This window comes from Elephantulus edwardii, unplaced genomic scaffold (genome assembly GCF_000299155.1).
Source record: "Elephantulus edwardii isolate Elephantulus edwardi_28Jun2011 unplaced genomic scaffold, EleEdw1.0 scaffold00027, whole genome shotgun sequence".
NCBI lineage: Eukaryota > Metazoa > Chordata > Mammalia > Macroscelidea > Macroscelididae > Elephantulus > Elephantulus edwardii.
This window is the reverse complement of record NW_006399777.1, coordinates 16,034,973-16,040,697: the sequence shown is the minus strand read 5'-3', so window position 1 is coordinate 16,040,697 and position 5,725 is coordinate 16,034,973. Positions and strand designations below refer to the sequence as shown.

The window sequence follows — 5,725 nt, the reverse complement described above, 5'->3', positions numbered from 1 at the left end:
TCCTCTCCTTGAAAAGCAAAAGAAAAACTCCTTTATTGATACACAATCCCCCCTCACACACCCCCACCCCAAATATAATCCACTCTGCAACCCTCAGTCCATACTCTTATGATAAACATAATAGTACTTTTAACCCACTGGTTTTTGCCATGAAGAAAAACCCAGCTGTTTGCTCCAGTAAAGATCGCTGACGAGAAAGCTCCATGGAGCAGAAAGGAGTGTAACTGCTCTGTAATGTGTGGGGTCATCGTGCACCAGCCAGCTCAGGGGCAATGACTATGTATTCATTGCAGCTTTCCAGGATAACAAGGAGCAGAAGTTTCTATAAATGTCCTAAGTAGGAGGGCCTGAGGGTTCACACAGAATCCGGTGCAGCCATTGCTGCTGTAACAAATAAGCAGAAAGATCATCAGAAAGCGAGAGAATTTCCGGAGGGTTTACAAGGGTGCCTGAGCCGTGTTTCCTATAGGAGAACATCTGTGCCCACATTTACTCTGAGGGATTCAGTCCGGTGGTTGAAGGAAGACACGCATCTGGTTCTCAGCAGGCAGAGTAACTTCAGCACCGCTCGAGTGGTCAGCGCCCCCAGTGCTGCAAGGCAGGGAGACTCTGAATGCTGTCAGCAAGTGAGGTGGTGTTAGGAGTAGAGTAAGACTCATAGAGACCGTGTTAGTAACAGATCTGAACCCTGCCCTGACCTGTGCTATGGTCCTCTCTGACACACTCGAGCCATTGCTGCAGTTACTGTGCCCACACATCTAACCAATGATTTTCCTCTCTTTCACTGACCCTCCACCTTTCCTAAGCGTGATGCCCTTTTGCAAGGAATAGCCTCACCTAGCAACATTCCCAAGGTATGTGAGACAGCGCCTCACCATCCTTGCCTCCAAGGAGCGTTCTGGCTGTACTTTCCCCAACACTTACCTGTTCGTTCTCTTGGCAGTGCATGGGATGTTCAGTACTCCTCGCCAGTACTACAGCTCAAAGGCATCAATCATTCTGTCAGCCTTATTCATTGTCAATATAGACAGAGCTAAATTCGTAGCTCTACCTCTGCTTGCTTATTAACTCCTGCTAATCTGGGGCACATTACTTCGCCTCTCTCCGTTTCCTGCCTTGGAAATGGAAGCAATTACGCTTGCTTTGTGGAGTTCTTGGAAAAAACCAAACAATAATATAGGTAAAGGTTCAGCACAATCCTTTCCCTAAGTAAATGTTTAATAACAAATGGAAGTGGGTATTATTAGAAAAGGCTTTAATTAGGTCTGTGGTGTTTTAACACATTTTGGTGATTTCTAAAGTGGTGTCTTTTAAGCTAAATTAAGCTGCCTGCTCAGTTCAGCTATATTCTTAGCTCGCGCATTGCTGTAGAGACTACATCTTTCCTAGACTGCTTCTTTTGTGTTTTCTCAGCTTGATGAGTATAATCCCTTGAGAGGTTCCGGAAGCAGGGCGGACTATGATCAAGATATGTAGCTGGTCAGAACACACCTGAGCAATGTGGAGGGACTGCACGTTGCTATCGTGTTGTTGTGTGCCAGTAAGTCGGAACAGACTCGTAGCTGACCTGCCAATGGGTTTTCTGAGGATGCGAACCACAGGGGAGATGGCCGCTCATCCTTCACCTGTGGAGAAGCTGGTGAATTCGAATCACACACATTTGCACTCCTAGAACTAATTTCTTACCCACTAAGACATAAGAGCTCAGTGTAAGTCTCCAGTTTTGCTTCAGGGGTGCTAGGGACCCTATCAGGCTGTCTACAAGATCAGAATCATTTTCGTAACAATACTTAGATGACATTTGCCATATTTACTGTGTTGCTATTTGCATGAATGGTGCAAAAGCAATAGTGGGTAACACTTAGGCGTCTGATTATAAAGCCAGAGAACAAAATTAAGGCAAAGTTGAGCTGTAGTCATTGTGTTCTTTACCACTGTTGTTGATTGGCGCTGCCGAGTCCAGGACAACTCCTGGAGACTCTGTTAATAAGAGATTTGAACCCTGTTCTATCCTGTGCCATCCTCGTCATCTCTGGCACGCTTGAGCCGTTGCTGCAGTCACTATGTCAGTCCATCTCATTGAGGGGCTCCCTCTTTTTCGCTGAGCCTTTCCCTTTCCAAGTATAATGTTATTCTCCAAGGAATAACCTTGCTTAGCAATACATCCAAAATATGAGCGATGGAGCTTGGTCATCTCTGCCTCCAAGGAACACTCTGGCGATGCTTTCTCCAACACACGTCTGTTCTTCTAGTAGTCCATTCAGTACTCTTCTCCAACACCACAACTCAAAGGCATTAATTCTTTTCCTGTTATTCTTGTTCATTGTTCACTCTGTGATTGGGAAGATCATGGCCTGAATCAGGCACACCTTAGCCTTCAAAATGACATCATTACTCTTAAGCATTCTGGAGAGGTTCTTGAAGAAGACTTGCCTATTACAATAAATCTCCTGATTTCCCAACTGCTGGTACCAGGGGTGTTGATTATCAATCCAAGCAAGATGAAATCATTGGCAGCTTCAGTCCTTTCTCCTTCTATCGTGATGCTGACTGCTGGCCCCGTAGTGAGGTCTTTAATTTTCTTGATGTTGAGATATAAACTATCCCCCAGATTGTAGTTCTTTATTTTCTGCAGCAAATATTTCAAATCCTCCTCACTTTCCACAATTTAATGTATCCCTAAGTATCTTTAGTGAACAAGTAAAATTCATTCTATTTACTCTTGATTGTTGAGTGCATGTTCTTTAAATATTCTGGGTGATGGAAGCTCTGGTCACCTAGTATGTAAGGGGTTGCCCCACCAACCCATAGTTAGGCAGTTCGAATCCACTAGTAGCTTCTCAGGAGAAAGATGAGCAATATCCTTCCATGTGATTTACAGCCTCTGAAAACCCACTTGAGGGTCAGATATAAGTTGGTTCTGATTCAAGAGCAATGTATTGCTATTTTTTTTTAGTTACATGAAATGATAATTTCAAGTAACATACCTTCACTCCATACTGAAGTATCATGGTTTTCTGAAGAAAAAACAGTCATGTAATCATCTTACTTTTTAAACTGATCCAGCTCCTTTCCTCCTCAAAGAACATCCACTTCATTTGGATAAAATGGCAGACCTAGAAATGATAGTATTTAGCTGACATTTAAAATTATGATATATAGGTTTTTTTATCAGTTTTAATGTACAGAGACTTTGGATTTCCATTCATTCACTGTTGCATTTTTCTCCCTGCCCACCCCTCTCCCCTAGTTCTCTCTTCTCTTTAAAAAGTAATAGAAAATATTGGTATACAATCCCTCCTCTCAAGTCTACTCCACTACGCAATTTTCATTCTGGACTCTTGTCATGACCATAATACCCAATCATATATTGCTTTTAAACAGTTCTCTCCCTCATCTGTTTCGGTGCGGTATACATCATTTATCCAGTCTTGCTCAGTCTCTTCCCAACTGTGATGTCAGTCCCTTTCTACAACAGTTGCACTATGCAATATTTGTCCTTTTGTGACTGAGATATTTCACTCAACATAATGTCCTCCAAGGTCACCCATTTTGAATAATATTGCATGAATTCTTCGTTTTTCAATGCAGTGTAGTATTCCACTGTGTGACTATACCACAGCTTCTCTATCCATTCGTTTGTTGATGGGCACTTGGGTTGTTTCCAACTCTTTGCTATTGTGAACAAAGCCACGATAAACATGGGTGTGCATATATCTGCTTGGATGGCAGTTATGGTCTCTTTAGGATATATTCCCAGTAGTGGAATTGCTGGGTCAAATGGTATCTCTGTTTGCAACTTTTTGAGAAAGCGCCATATCGCCTTCCACAGTGGTTGCCCCATTTTACACTCCCACCAGCAGTGAATAAGGGTTCGAGTTTCTCCACAACCTCGCCAGCATTTGATTTTTGCGGTTCTGTTGAATTTTGCTCTTCTGCCTGGGGTGAGATGACATCTCATAGTTGTTTTGATTTGCATCTCTCTTAGATTAGCAGACATTTTGAACCTATTGCCAAATATGAACTTTAAGTTTCCAAATGAAATTTAGAGTTTTGGGGGAATTTTAGCCCTTCTTGTTATTTTTAAATGTGATGTTAATGACTGTGGCTGTTTGGTATTGTGTGGGATGACGTGTCAAAGTTGGGACACTCTGCATGACTCAGGGAACCTATAGTTTATCATGGGATCCATACCTGGTGACGACAAACCAAGCGAAGGCGGAAGTCCTATTCAAAATCCAAAATTGCCAAATGAATTTTAATGCAATAGTCATGCCAATTTTCCATTGGCTGCCTTTCAGATTCCACACTGTAACTGAACTTAGCAAGTTTTGGTATAGTAGTAAAAATAATAAGCTCAATTATCTGAAAAGACCGTTAGAGTAGCTTCATGTATTCATTCATATTTGTGTGAGCTGGAGTTTCCATCATACGCTTTGGCCTAAATACTGTGCTGTTTGAACACAGAAGCAGATCCGTCTGTCTTTACTGAGACAGGCTTTACAAAAAGATGCAAAAATGTAGAACAATATCATTCTTTTCATCATGTTTTAGTTATGGTCTTTCCAAAAATGCTATATTAGCATGTAATAGGTTTGCCCTTTTAATAATTTTAAAAGGTAAAGGAGCCTTGAAAAAGGAGAGGTATGATTTAAGTTCTGCTCTAGCAGACTGGTTGTTTTTTTTTTTATTTAGCTCTCTTCATATTTTATTATAATTATTTTTGTGTAGCCTCTGTGTCTCTTTATTGGTCATACGTATGCCCCATAGGCAAGAAACTGTTATATTTGAATATCTAGCAAGTAGCTCATGGCAAGGAAAGGGGTAGATGTGGTAAGTACTTAGTGCATGGGACAATGAGGCTTGTCTTTCTGTGTCATTTAGCCAGCAAAATTATCTGAAAAGTGAGATTTTGGCTTTAGAGCCTCCTGTTCGAGAGACCACTTCACGTTCGTACCTGCTGCCTGGAATCCGGGCACCGTGGCAGCGTATTTGATTTTCAGTCTTAAGGCTTTAATTCTCCAGGTGAGAAAGCGAATTCTCAGAGCCCAGCTCACACCCACTCAATCAGAAACTGGGAGTGAGGCCTAGCAAGCTGTCTTAACAAGCTCCCCAGGTGATTATGATGCACTGGAAAGTTGGAGAACGTCTAAGCATCCTTTGTTCTCCTATAAAGTGGAGAAAATAACTCTTGCTTTATGAGGTTGCTGGCAGATTACATGATATAATAGTAATGAAACACTTTGTAGCATAGCATTTTACTAAGTAAAGGATACTTGTTATTGTTTTGGATTTTCAGGAGTTCTGGGAGCACAGTGCTTCTGTTAGCATGCTAATTGAAGAGTGGGTTGTTTAAATCCACCAGTCACTCCATGGGAGAGACATGGGAAATCTCTCATTAAGATGTGCAGCATCACAACCATGAGATATCATCTCATCTCAGTCAGAATAGCAAAATTTAACAGAACAGCAAGCAGCAAATGCTGGCCAGGTTGCAGAGAAGCTGGAACCCTAGTGTAAAATGGTGCAACCACTGTGGAAGGTGGTGTGGTGCTTTCTCAAAAAGTTGTAAACAAATACCATTTGACCTAGCAATTCTACTACTGGGAATATACCCCAAAGAGACCATAACTGACATCCAAGCAGATATATGCACACCCATGTTTATTGTGGCTTTGTTCACAATAACAAGGAGTTGGAAACAACCTAAGTGCCCATCAACAAA

The 5,725-nt window shown here is 41.7% G+C and overlaps 1 protein-coding gene across 1 annotated transcript in view; it reads left to right on the top strand.

The window, feature by feature from the left end:
* EPHB1 (EPH receptor B1) overlaps positions 1 to 5,725 on the top strand; it is a 317,068-nt gene that overhangs the window by 187,024 nt on the left and 124,319 nt on the right. The gene's annotated exons all lie outside the window — the stretch shown is intronic.